The sequence below is a fragment of the Polypterus senegalus genome, chromosome 3, assembly GCF_016835505.1.
Source record: "Polypterus senegalus isolate Bchr_013 chromosome 3, ASM1683550v1, whole genome shotgun sequence".
NCBI classification, from domain to species: Eukaryota; Metazoa; Chordata; class Cladistia; order Polypteriformes; family Polypteridae; genus Polypterus; species Polypterus senegalus.
The window spans coordinates 228,864,759-228,878,538 of record NC_053156.1 but is presented as its reverse complement, the minus strand read 5'-3'; the positions used below and the strand labels follow the sequence as shown (position 1 = coordinate 228,878,538).

At 38.7% G+C, this 13,780-nt stretch overlaps 1 protein-coding gene across 1 annotated transcript in view; it reads right to left on the bottom strand.

Moving 5' to 3' along the window:
• LOC120525960 (metabotropic glutamate receptor 4-like) overlaps positions 1-13,780 on the bottom strand; it is a 963,211-nt gene that overhangs the window by 596,221 nt on the left and 353,210 nt on the right.

The window sequence follows — 13,780 nt, the reverse complement described above, 5'->3', positions numbered from 1 at the left end:
ATTAGGCTGAAAAATACAAGGCCTACAAACATGGGTTTAGAAGCAGAGCCAAATCTGGGACTTCATGCCCACTTCCAAGAACACTTGCTATTGGGTCAATAAAAGACAGCAATAGAGATAAGCCTAACTCCAGAAATCCAACAACAACAACGGCATTTATTTATATAGCACATTTTCATACAAATGATGTAGCTCAAAGTGCTTTACATGATGAAGAAAGAGAAAAAAGACGACATAAATAAAAATTAAATAAGGGAACACTAATTAACATAGAATAAAAGTAAGGTCTGATGGCCAAGGAGGACAGAAAAAACAAAAAACTCCAGAAGGCTAGAGAAAAAAATAAAATCTGCAGGGGTTCTGAGGCCACAAGACCACCCAGCCCCCTCTAGGCATTCTACCTAACATAAATGACCTCAATCAGTCCTTATTGTATTCAGGGTTCACATGGAAGAACTTGATGATGACGGTCATGTGGTCTTCTGGCCTTTAATCCATCAATGTAGGGACATCATGGAGCTTTGATCAGGTGGTGGTGGTGCAGATCGCCACCGCAGAAAACCAGAAAAAGAAAAGAAGAGAAATCCAGGCTAATAAGCAGACCTAATCCCATAAAATCAGGCTCAGTTCCACAAACCCAAGTTTACAATTACTCACAACCAAGGGGATTTGTGCAAGTTAAAGCACAGGCCCAATTCCAGGTTTTCAGTTTTAAGAGGAAAATGAAACCTCCCAGAAGCAATACTAACAAGACAGTGGAAAGCCAAGAACACTGACCCCATTAACTGCAGAATTAATCACATTTTGACATACACATTTCAATAAGATAAGATCAAGCAGTGTATATGCTTGAGACAGCCCGTGTTTTCATATTCTTGCCCTGTTCCATGACAATTCAGACAATAAAACCAGTCCAGTGTGTGTAAGAGCAGGTACCTTTGTAATGGTGGAGACTCAGTCTTCAGCCACTTATTAAGCCAATACCCTTCAATAATCACAAAAAAGATCACACAAGATGACCAATCTTTATGAAGCACTTAGTGGCTTTTCCCATGTTTATTTTCATATGCTTAATAATGTACTGCTACAGCAAACCTAGAAATACAGACTGTTGAAACTAAATAACCCACCACATGTAACCCAATATCAAAGACAGCATAAGATGATGTAGAATACATTTCAAGTTTCAATAGCAGTTAACTTTCAATTGAAAAAGCATTTTTAACAACAAAGGCATCTAGTGGCTCAGCAGTTAGTGTTGCCCCAACACCTCACAGCTCCAACAACCACAGTAGTAATAACTAATAACTGTCTGTGTTGAATTTGAATGTGCTCCACATGTCTTTGTTGGCTTTCACTTGCTCTTTCATCTTCATTTCACATCCTAAATGTTAAAGCACTCGGCAACACTAAATTGAGTTTGTGTGGTCACTGCTTTGCCCTTAAAGCTGCTGGCAAGTTTCAAAGAATGGATGAAGTTTTGTTTGGAAGGATTGATACTTACAATACAACAGGAGACTAACAGCACATTTTTGTACATGCAAAATTTGGCAAAGTGTAATAAAGACACACAGAGCAAAGAAAGCACAGTTTATTTATAGCATAGTCAGCAGCTTTGGAAATAAAAAACAAGAGGTAAGCATAAATCCAACAGCGAATATAAATTTCTGAGGTTTACATGGTCTATTGATTCACTGCACCTTATGGTGTCCACATGGACAAGACGTACATTAATTAAATAAGTGTTGAAGTCTGTCTCTGCAGCCTTCTGGTGAACTGGATCTGCACTCCCACGTCAGCTGGAGTACAAATGCTACTGCAAATGAACCGGCATTTGGCTTTGTGTTGTCTAAAACTTTGGAAGTGGATGGTGTAAACTGGAATTTTATTTACTTATTTATTGAAGAATGAAATAAACAAAGTATTAAAACTAAAACTGCTTAGACTAAATTGTCAAGAATATCATAATATACATTTATTCGGAAATAAACTGTAACAGTAAAGGAGAAGTATAACACTCTATGCAAACACTGCTTACTGGATCTCTAATGTGAATAGATTAGTGTAAATATATAATCCATATAGTCAATACACAGACCCATAGATCAATATCAGAACTACTTCTTAAAAACATTACAATACGAGTACCAGATTCATCATTTATCTTTGTCAAAAATATAAACTTTCACACAACAATCACGAATTGAATCACGAATGACCTTCATATCCCAAATCCCACAAATTCAGAGCTTAGGTGCATTCAGTAAACAGGAAGGACACACATACACATCATACAGTGCAATGAGAAATAAACAAATGAAAATATTAAGTGTATATCAGTACCATATCTGGAGAAAGAGGACTACTGACAGAACAATAAGTCATGTAAATCTTGAGTGTCTGGTCCTACGAAGGCTATCCAGAACATTATATCCAGCAAAACAATAACATGGAAAGGCTTCAGACATAAATTTGTGCATCTGGTTGAGAACTCAAGTTTTCCAGTGGTTCGGTTACAGGCCAATAACCTCTCTCCTGCTACAGCTGAAGTACAGCAGGTCACTTTATCAAGGAGTAATCTCACATGGGCAGAAGCACACTATGGCTTCATTAAAAACCAAAACTGAACATTAGTAGTACTATGAAATGAAGTAGAATAAGAAAATTGTGCTGAATCACTCCCTGCGGATTAGACTCATCAGACTGTAAGTTAAATCCGGCCTGAACTGACTCATTCATCTTTATGTAAAGACTGAGAGAAATGGTGGCTTTTTGTTCTTGAATTTTTTTTTATTAATAGAATCTTTAAGCATAAAGAAACAATGGATGGAAAGATTCTTAAATCTGGGCAACCCAGCACAGACTTTACTGTAGATGGGGTAAGTGGCTAGTTGGCCGAAGTCTTCAGGGCTGTGACTATGCTATGTCCAACTTTGTCTTTGACTTTCTCTTTTACAATTTTCATTACCTCTGTTGTCAACTGGTCATAGTTCAACCATTATTTAATGGGCAGATATTATTGGTTTCCATTTATGTTAAACCATTTCTGCTTTGTTTTCTGTGTGTGCATCTTTATATGCATTGATTCTGTATTTAGTAATTAGTATCAATGCATTTTACCTGAGAAATTCTCACAGCACTCCGTACCCACACTCAGTTTCCAGGCCTCAATCCCTAATGCCATCCAGCTGAATTTAAATATCCCCACTAAGATATGGCTCACCATTTGGTTGAAGAAGATTTCAATTCAAATGTATGTTTTACGTATAGTAAATGACAACTCCTCCACCTTTTCAATTTTATGCATCTTTCCTAAATAATGTATGCCCATTTTTGCTACTCTTCCTTTTTAATTTAGTCATGTTTCTTTTATTGCTATCATATTATAATCATGTACTTCTACATATAAATCCAATTCTTTTATTTTATTGTTAATACATCAAGCATTAGGGTAGCGCAGTGGGTAGCACTGCCGCCTTGCAGTTAGGAGACCTGAATTCGCTTCCTGGGTCCTCCCTGCATGGAGTTTGCATGTTTTCCACGTGTCTGCGTGGGTTTCCTCTGGGTACTCCGGTTTCTTCCTACAATCCAAATACATGCAGGTTAGGTGCATTGGTGATTCTAAATTGTGCTTGGTGTGTGTGTGTGCCCTGTGGTGGGCTGGCGCCCTGCCCAGTGTTTGTTTCCTGCCTTGCGCCCTGTGTTGGCTGGGATTGGCTCCAGCAGACCCCCATGATATAGTGGGTTAAATAATGGATGGATGGACATCAAGCATTAAGGTGAAGAACTGAATCTATACTAATAAAAGGCAAAGCCCTCACTGACTGACTCACTGACTCATCACTAATTCTCCAACTTCCCGTGTAGGTAGAAGGCTGAAATTTGGCAGGTTCATTACAGCTTACTTACAAAAGTTGGGCAGGTTTCATTTAGAAATTCTACGTGTAATGGTCATAACTGGAACCTATTTTTCTCCATATACTGTAATGGACTTTAGCTCGATGGCTGTGGGGGGCGGAGCTGCGTCTCACATCATCACGCCTCCCACGTAATCACGTGAACTGACTGTGAACGCAGTACGTAGAAAAGATGGACGAGCTCCCAAAGAGCGCTGAAGAAAAACGCATACAAGCTTATTCATAAGTGCAGCTACTGCGGAAACAAAGCACAGTGTAAACCGTAAGTTTAAATTAAGTTTATGGACACGCTCCCGCAGCCGTTTGTCATGCCTTCGTCGAATACTTTATTCGCGAGATACAAGTTTATTGAGAAGATGCGAGGTATAAACGAGACTTTGGATCACTTTGTAACGGAGTTAAAATTGCTGCAGCGAGAAACTTTTAAGTGCCAGGTCTTAGCTAACATTAAATGAAGCCGTGGACATCGCAAGATCACACAAGAGAGCAGCTCACGTGAACTGACTGAACGCATTACGAGTGATCACTTCCATGCATCAAACCTGTTCAAAAAACGCATTACACAATTGACAAGGTAGGAAAAGAATATGCTCTGAGCTGAGCTCCACAGCTAACGCGGTCTTGCGGAAGCAACTTCGTCACGCTGCCACCAAATACTCACAGAAAAATCCACAAGTTAATACACACGCTGTCTCTAGAGTTTCTCCACACTCATTGTATTCCTTGCATCCCCGTTATACCCTCTGATCTCCCATTTCAATTTAGATGCCTCCAATTTCCAGTAAAGCTCTGCTGCACAATGACAAGTAATAAGTCAGGTATTTTGCTAGTTGTTAATATATGATTGACTTTACAGATGACATGTTTGTATGTTTTAACTGTTTAACAATAGACTAGAACTTTCAAAATAATCTTAAATATTTGTATCTATACCACTGCCTGCTCTCTCATGTGAAGTTATAAGCCTATGTCCTAAACTCCCTGCCACCCAATTCTTACAAGAATTCAGTAAGCATAATCAAATTGAGGATTCTCCTTGTTAAGAAGTGAAGCTGAAGTGGAATCCACAAACTTGATGGTTTGTGCTTCTTCTTATAAAATACTAGCCGTGCCCCACAGCTCTGCCCGCGTATTAGTGATAAAGGACAGTGAGGAGGGCCTTTCCCGACTCCCCACTCTTGAAGTCACGCTTCCCCCTCCCCTCAGAAAGCAGCCTCTATCTTTGATTAGCGTGAATATATCACTTTTGTAAGCCAACTATGACTCTTAGCACGATGAGAGAAGTCGCAAAGTCAACCAGAATGTTCAAGCAAATTATAGAAAAAAATCTAAATCCGTTAAGTAGTTCTCTCGTTCGCTAGCTAAGAGGATGTAAGATACGCCCCGAGTCTGGCATGTGAGTGAGGAGGTCCCCGCCCCCATTCCCTCAGCCTGCTGTGTGTTTCTCAGATTCTTATGAAAAGTGGACAGGCATACAAATAGACAGACAGACAGACTTTGGATTTTATATATAGAGAGAGATGTTCTGCCACTGTCTGGTGTGTAGGATTTAATGTTGGAGTGATGGGCCAACTGTTTGGTGTATTAGTACATTTTTTAGTACTTTGCTTAGCTTTACCTTTTTTGTTTTTATTCGGTCTTCTCTTATTAAATATCTTGGATGCTTTTTTTTGTTAGTTTTATTGAGTTTATTTTTTTGACCCCTGTGGATGCATGTTGGAAAAGCAGCATTATTGATGGTGTTGGTAATATTCCTTCCTTCTGGCACTTCATGTTGATCAAATTCTACATTGTAAGTAGGATGTTTCATTTAATTATCACATTGTTTACTTCTGGCATTAATACATATCAACAAATAATAGTTTTGTAGGATACAACCAAAACCTGTTAAGACGGCACACTTTTAATTTTACTGCTTTAATGCATTTGATTTAAAATGCCACCTTGTAAAAAATAAAAAAATCAGTTGTTCTAAAAAGACATACAAGCTCTGAAGATGGGACTGCAGGTCTCAAAATGCGTTGGTGGATTTTCTTTATCAATTTCTTTCTTATCTACTACTGTATCTACAGTACATTAGACTTTTATGAATTTTTTTATTACTGATTAAAAGCAGGTTGTCATTTGCTTGGCGCTTTCAATTATGTTGCATTTGACCTCAGATTACTTAAAGTGATGCAGCAAGATGGTGCAACTTCATGACTTCTATGGATCATGATTACAAGTCTCCATTCTTATTTATGTTTTGTTCCATTCTGCCTTTGAAATTTTTTAATAGTTAGCTGTATATGCATGGTTCTTGGTTGATTTCACTCCTTTTTTAGTTTGTTTTTACAATGTGTGAACAATTGAATTCATTTTTAATACATTCTTTCCAAGATACTGAACTGTTTTCTTTTCTTTAATTATTATACCCATTCATTCATCTATTTAATGGAACAAAAACTTACATAATTATCCAGAAGAAACCTCAAGGCAGGTAGCAATAAGGCGAGGGATGGAGTGGTTGTACGGGGGACTGAGAGGGAAGAAAAATAAAGACGGAGATTCTGAAGGCTTCATAAGTTTTGTGATACACTACACAAATCACAATGCAGACCTCTTAAACAGGACGATCTTAGCAGTGAACATTTGGTGTTCAAAGTTGTTCTGCCCATGTGGGTCTTTCCATAAAAGTCAAAATGTATTAAATTAGCAGCTGTGTTTGGAGAATTTTTTGGGGATATTACAGAAGGGATATCAGACAAGAAGTGAACAGACTGACCATGACATTCAAGTGAGTCATCCCAAAATTAAGGTAAAATTTCTCCACTAGTTAACTACTCATAAAAGGTGTTTTCTTGCAAGGTCTATTCTTATTTTATAACAAGCCCAGATTCTACTTTAACTGCATAGCCATCTTGTATGGCATAATTGTTAAAAACATGTTAATCTTTCATTACTGCTTTTCTACTAACCAACCCGCGGCGTACCATACACCGCATAATCAGGCCGGTTTGTTAATGATTTTTAAGCACAGGGAGAAAATTAACATTTGAAAAATCGGTAATGTAATAAATAAGCAAGAAAAGCAACATTGTAACAATGCACTGAACGAACCAACACACAATCGTCCGTGACTGAAAACTGGCGTACCGCCATCACGCCTTCTCCTCCCAGACAGAGGGATGGGGGTGGATGGCGCTGAGGCGCGGAGGGTGGAACGGGAGGAGAGGAGAAGGACTTCCATTCCCTCCGTCATGCTAGTCTGCCGATTTCTCGTTCAGTATGCACTCATGTGCCACGGGCCGGTGAAAAAGGAGTGTTGGTGGGCAGGGAAACGTGTTCCGTGTTCCTGCAGGAGCAACTAAGTAGACGCATGTTTGTTGCGGATGCGAATTGCTGTATGTAGCATGTAAAACAGCTTACTATGGTGCACGCGGTCGTGCGTTGTAACCGAAAACTCGTTTTTTTAAGGCTGCTTACTTCATTGTGTTTTAACCTCAGTTGTAAAGGATCGTTTTAAGGATCCCATGGGAAACCCCTCGCAAACCGTTTCACACGCTGCATATGGCGATTCACCTCCGTGAGAAACATGTCTCTATGAACAGTCAACGTGGCTCAGAATCGCATGTGGCCTCTACAACAGACGAATATAAACGACACCGTTTTTACTGTGTCGTCGTGTCCGAGTTGGTGGGCATGGCTCTGCGAGTTGTCGTCGTGTCCAATGGTCTTGGAGTTGGTGGGCGTGGCTCCTTCCTGCGTGCGCCATAGGTGTCTTACTTGTCGGCGGCTTAGTGAATCCACGCCCCTTCCGGCATGCTTTCCATGGGTGTCTTGCCTTAATGAATTATATACAGTGGAACCTCGGTTTACGAGTAACTTGGTTTACGGGTGTTTTGCAAGACGAGCAAAAATTTTTAATAAATTTTGACTTGATAAGCGAGCGATGTCTTGCAATACGAGCAGTATGGATACACTTTGTCTGCTGAGCGTCATGTGATCACAACTGAGCTGATGGTTCTTCTCTCTCTCCTTATCTCGCTCGCTTGCCCAGCACCTCTCTCTCACCTTATCTTGCTTGCTTGCTCGCCCAGTGCATCTCTCTCTCTCTCTCCTTATCTCACTCGCCCAGCGCGTCTCTGTTTACAGCGCGTCTCTCTCTCTCTCCTTATCTCGCTCGCCCAGCGCCTCTCTCTGTTTACTACAGCATTGTGACTGTGTGTGTGCGCTGTGAAGTGCGAGTCCCCATCTTGCTCCCCAAAACACGAAGCTGAGTCTCAGTACTTTAACACTAGTTTTATTCAGCTTGAAACAGCAACAGCGCTGTTATTTATTGCAGCGGGATCTTTATAATGTTCCTTGTATGACCCATTGACGACAGGCACTTATAGCATGTCTGCGATCTTTTTGGATGCGCTTATACGGTGAACTGCTACAGCGCTGGGAGACTGCGATTGCTTTGGGACGCTCTTCCACGTGTCTTCCTGTTGGGTGGAATCCCACATGAGTTTAGAAACTCACACCAGCCATGATTCTTTTTAAAGGTAAAGTGCAGGTTAATGTGTATTATGTATTTTACTTTATATTTTGTCTTAATCATTTTTATATGAATAGTTTTGGGTTGTGGAACGAATCATCTGAGTTTCCATTATTTCTTATGGGGAAATTTGCTTTGATATACGAGTGCTTTGGATTGCGAGCATGTTTCCGGAACGAATTATGCTCGCAAACCGAGGTTCCACTGTATATAGATTTTGGTGAGTTACTACTTTTTTGTTTCATTTTGATATTCTGTTGCTCTTTTGATGACACATGTGAGCGCACCATAAGTCAGATCTAAAGCTGCATGGTAGAAACAGTGATGAGTACAAGGAAGTGTCAATATTTTAATTTGAACAAAAGATAGCCTTCTGTAAGAAAATGAGGGCACAAACAACACACAAAAATGAAAAAGAAGATCAATTAGGGAACCTAATGTTTTTGACTATTTTGTTTTGTGGTTTTGATTATGGTATTTTTCTTGTGAAGTGTATGGACAATTGAGAACTGAAGATAACTAAACAATGACCAGGCCCCAAATGTAACCAGACATTCCAAGATGTCGAGTCAGTCTAATGAGTACTGCCCCTTTCAGTCATGTGACCAAAGCTTGCTATATAGGAGAAACATGAATGGAGAAGGTCAGTTGATTTCTGGCTACCATAAGGTAGAGATCTCTTCTCAAATTTGGTCTAAGGCATAAAGTTGGGATACTTAAAAAAATGTCCCTACCATGCTAACTACTGAACAGGTTTGTGAAATATATGAAAGACTTGAATTTTAGAAAACTTTAAAGAAAATGTAAATCTCTAACTAAATAAGATAAAGACTCTATACCTTGCTTTCCCTCCCTAGCCTGTTGCTCTTTAAACATGTCCCTGATGTCTGAGGTATTTGAAAACCTTAGGCTGGGATTGGCTCCAGCAGACCCCCGTGACCCTGTAGTTAGGATATAGCGGGTTGGATAATGGATGGATAGTTTTGATTGGCAGAGTGCCTGACACTTTCACAATATATACAGTATTTTTACATGCCTTCTATACATGACAATTGTCAAAGGTGAAATGATAAACAATCAATTAAAGCTGATGCCTTTCAAAATTTTTAACCTCTGCATTTAACTAAAAGCCATGTAGTTAAAAGTCTATAAATGAGCTACTGAATATTAAAATAGAAGGAAAATTCTACTGCTGTGTAAAATATTGCAGGTACCGTACATACTCACGTGTAAGTCTAGTCTTGAAACCTGAAAAATCGATCATAAAATCAGACCCCGACTTATACGGCCATTCAAAAATGCGACACTTTTTTTTGTGTATCTTCTTGCCTCCTCCAATCTCACATCAGTACCTCAGACGCTTCGAATTTTGTTGCAGCAGCGCAGTTACCAATTTGTTTTGCCACTTCAACGACTTTTAATTTAAAACCAGCTTCATATCTTCTTCTGATCGAACTTTCCATCGTAGATAAAGGATGCTCTTACAATAAAGGTGTATGAGGGTGTGAGATATAAAAAACACAAAACAGTGCAAACGTCGCTTCGGAATAGTTCAGGTATTAATGTGTGGTCACGTAGGCACCAGAGAGAGAGCGGTTAGGTGCATGTGTTGATAAACCGCATTGCATGCACCGACATAGAAAAAAAAAAGGCAGTGTGCTCCATGGTTACTCTCTCAGGTGGGCATTAGTATATCATAATCTCTTGGACCAATAACGCGGGTTTTCCGCATTCGACTTATATGACCAACATTATAAAATACCAGAAATTATACAATGAAATAAAGTCCCAAATTATCCGCAAGTATATACGGTAAATTTCTTTTTTAAATATTTTGTTTCTTTGAAAAAAATTTTTATTAGTTTATTTGTTTTTGTGTTGCTTTTCCCATTACATTGTATTTGCTGCTCATTGTTATCTGATGATTCCAATACCATTTATGTGGGAACGAATGTTACAAAAATTTCATTTGTGTACTCTACCTAACAATAAAAGGAAAAAATCTCTTAATCTAAAACAGTAAATATGAATGTCCTTTGATAGGACTGATGAGTTCAATTCTTTGCTTCTTTGATAGTTTCTGGTTTTACCCAGTATAAGAATGCTTGCTTGATCAATTGCCCCTTGCCTAGAATACAATTTTGATTTCACAATTTGCTTTCTTTACCTCTGATAGCTTTTAAATGAGTAAATACATTTCACAATTTCTGATTCAGCAGGGATGCTTCAGATATGGGGATTGGGGCTGAAAAACATTATGAAAATCCCATTGAAGTGAAAGATTGCCCTTGTTCAAATTTTGATGAATTTAAAGATTTAAATGTAAATTCTTGTAATTTTTTTTTTAATTAAATAATGGATCTCAGGAAAGGCAACGGTACACATTATTTTTAGAGTAAAATGAATCCTTTAGTAGTATATTTTAAAACAAGGATAAAGATAATATAATTCTAAGGGTAAGGATTTATTGACTCATTAAATACATGCCATACACTGAAGATTTCTGTTTGAACTAAGTTTATTTTAGAGCACTCTGTGGTGGGAAATTCTAAGGCTGATTTACAGCAGTGAAAGAGAGAGAGAGAGAGAGAGCGTCATTTTCCAAGAGAGCTGAATAACAAATAGGAGCTTTTAACAGTTCTCTCCAAAGAGACAGCCTGACAGTATCTATCATTGCAGCCCTCATTCCGTCCCGATCCACAACTCCAAATGAAGTGCTCTTCAGTGAAAAGCACCAAGGTAAAAATAACTCCCAAGATGCCCCGTTTGAAATGCTGGGTGCATTCTTTTCTGTATTCATTTATTCCTTTTATTTTTTTTTAGCAAGTCATTTATTTACTGGGCCAATCCTACTTCCTTGGGTAGTTAAAAAAAAAAAAAAAGAGAACAGTCAAAATAAAGTGATCTTGACTAAGAAAAGGAATAAATGAATAGTCTGCCAGCTAAGGAGGACTGCAAAGTGAAGTGCGACTACCTGCAGGCATCTTCCACTGAAAAGCTCATGAAAGAAACTGGGAGCATGCTGGAAGAAAGGTAGCTACAGCACGGAATGGCCTGTGTCATCCAGGCTCTTTTTTTAGGTAAAGGATTTCTAGCCATCTGCAAAGAAATGTTGGTGGATGAACTTTTAAGTGATCCCTAAATGATGTAGATGTCCTCCTGGAAACCTGAGACAGTAATTGTGAGTGCACCTTTTGATGGACAATTCTGCAGGTACAGAATCCAACTCGGATAAAGCGGGCATGGAAAATGGATAGATGTAATTTGTTATGGAGATGCAGTAGTGGATTTTAATGAATAATTTATTTAGAGATAGTTTAACTAGGTCTGCACGTCACCGCAGTAAAGTGAAGTTACTAATGCATGTGCAGTGCATTATTTCCTCATGTACTTTGTAAAGTGCTTCACTATGAACTGAGCTTTATGAAATGTTTTTTTTTTGGTAGTAAGCATTTGGATGCCATCCCTAACTGTGTGCATGAAGTAAGATGGACTGATCCAGCTACTGGAAAGCATTCCACAACAATCCCTTAAGCAACAGTGCCCTTATTATAGGGATATGGAACCAATTTAACTCTGCCAGGGATTTATAACTGACTTTAGATAAAGTGTCCAGGTGAAAAGTAATTTACAAAGGAACAACTCTAATTATGAAAGTGTGATACAATTAAAACCTTCATTTAAATTGCTTTGCGGCCACTATATATGAATACAACTTAAGTCATTGTGGATAGTATCTATCTATCTATCTATCTATCTATCTATTGTAAAAAGTGTTAGGTGAAATAAAACCTAAGCACTCTTTCATGAATCGCTTTGGATAAAAGCATCTGTTAAGTAAGTGTATGTGTACTGTAAATATAAAACAAAGTGTTATTTCTTTGTAGTAACAGTTTAAATTGGTGAATTAAAAGAAAGTTGACAGCTGATCAAAGCATCTGATTAGTCACCTCAATGTAAAGGCACTATATAAAGCAAATGACTTTGTAGCAATGCTCACAGTTCAATGTTTTGACTGATAGGTGATCGGAATATACAGGTTGCCTCGATGAGAAATGAGAAAGCTGAAACTGAATTTTATTTAACTGTCTCTTTTTGTAAAGCCACTGCAGATGACACAACCATATAATGCTTGCTTTTTTTGTCTTATCTGTCTTAGCTTAACTTAAAGAGTGTCTTAGCTGTAACTTCAAGACAATCACAACAAAAGAAGAGCCTTAAGAATGCAGAAGAGAGCAGGTGACAGGTGAAGCTCACGCTATTTGAACAGCTCATGTCACACTTCCCGGCATATCATCGATGACTGCTGATAGAATGGCCAAACTGCTGATGATGTCAGAAATGGTGCCACACAGACTGCTGACCACAATGTAAATTAATTACTTCCCTAGGGTCCTGAGCACATCAAAATATACATACCGGCCTACAAAATAACACATGAGGACCTATTACAGCTTATAGTTAGAGTGAAAGCATATCGGAGCCTTCTGTAACCAAACACCAATCCATTACGTCTCAACTTGATGCAGAGAAACTTAGTTTTTCGAAATATATGTGTTTAGGAAATTCTTTAATTCAAAGTGACTTACAATTCAGGTGTACAGTCCAGTTACTTATGTATTAATATACAATGAGAAATTTCAAAGCTCAAACAGTTAGTCAGTCATTTACAAGACACCTTACTTTACAGCACACAGCAGTAGGATCCATATTTATACTCAAGCTATGTGAAATCAATATTTTATATGGCACCTTTTTTACATTCAAAACATCGTCAATAAAAACTCTACAGGTGTATTACAGAACTATCATGTTCATTTTTCCGTTAAGTTAAGTGAGTTAGATCTATGAAAATAAGTTGACTCCGACTTTGTTTGAAAGTGCGGCTTTCTGCATTGAGCACCATCACATACTCTTAACTACAGACAGGCATTTATGAAGCACAGGAATCAGACTGCATCCAAGTTTTGATCCGACCATAGATCCATCCAACTATTATATCCTAATTACAGGGTCACAGGGGTGTGCTGGAGCCAATCCCAGCCAACACAGGGCGCAAGGCAAGAAACAAACCCCAGGCAGGGTGCCAGCCCACCACAAGGCACACACACCCACACACCAAGCACACATTAGGGAAAATTCAGGATCAGCAATGCACCTAACCTGCATGTCTTTGGACTGTGAGAGATCAGATTACACACACATTGTTGTGGAGGGGAGTGCAGCACATCTGTAGACCAGTTACAACAGGCCTGGATTGGTTTCAGTGTGTAGTATTGTTTTAATTACCATTTGAGTTATACGTGTGCATAGTCATTCAGCACAATGTCGTAGTTCGATC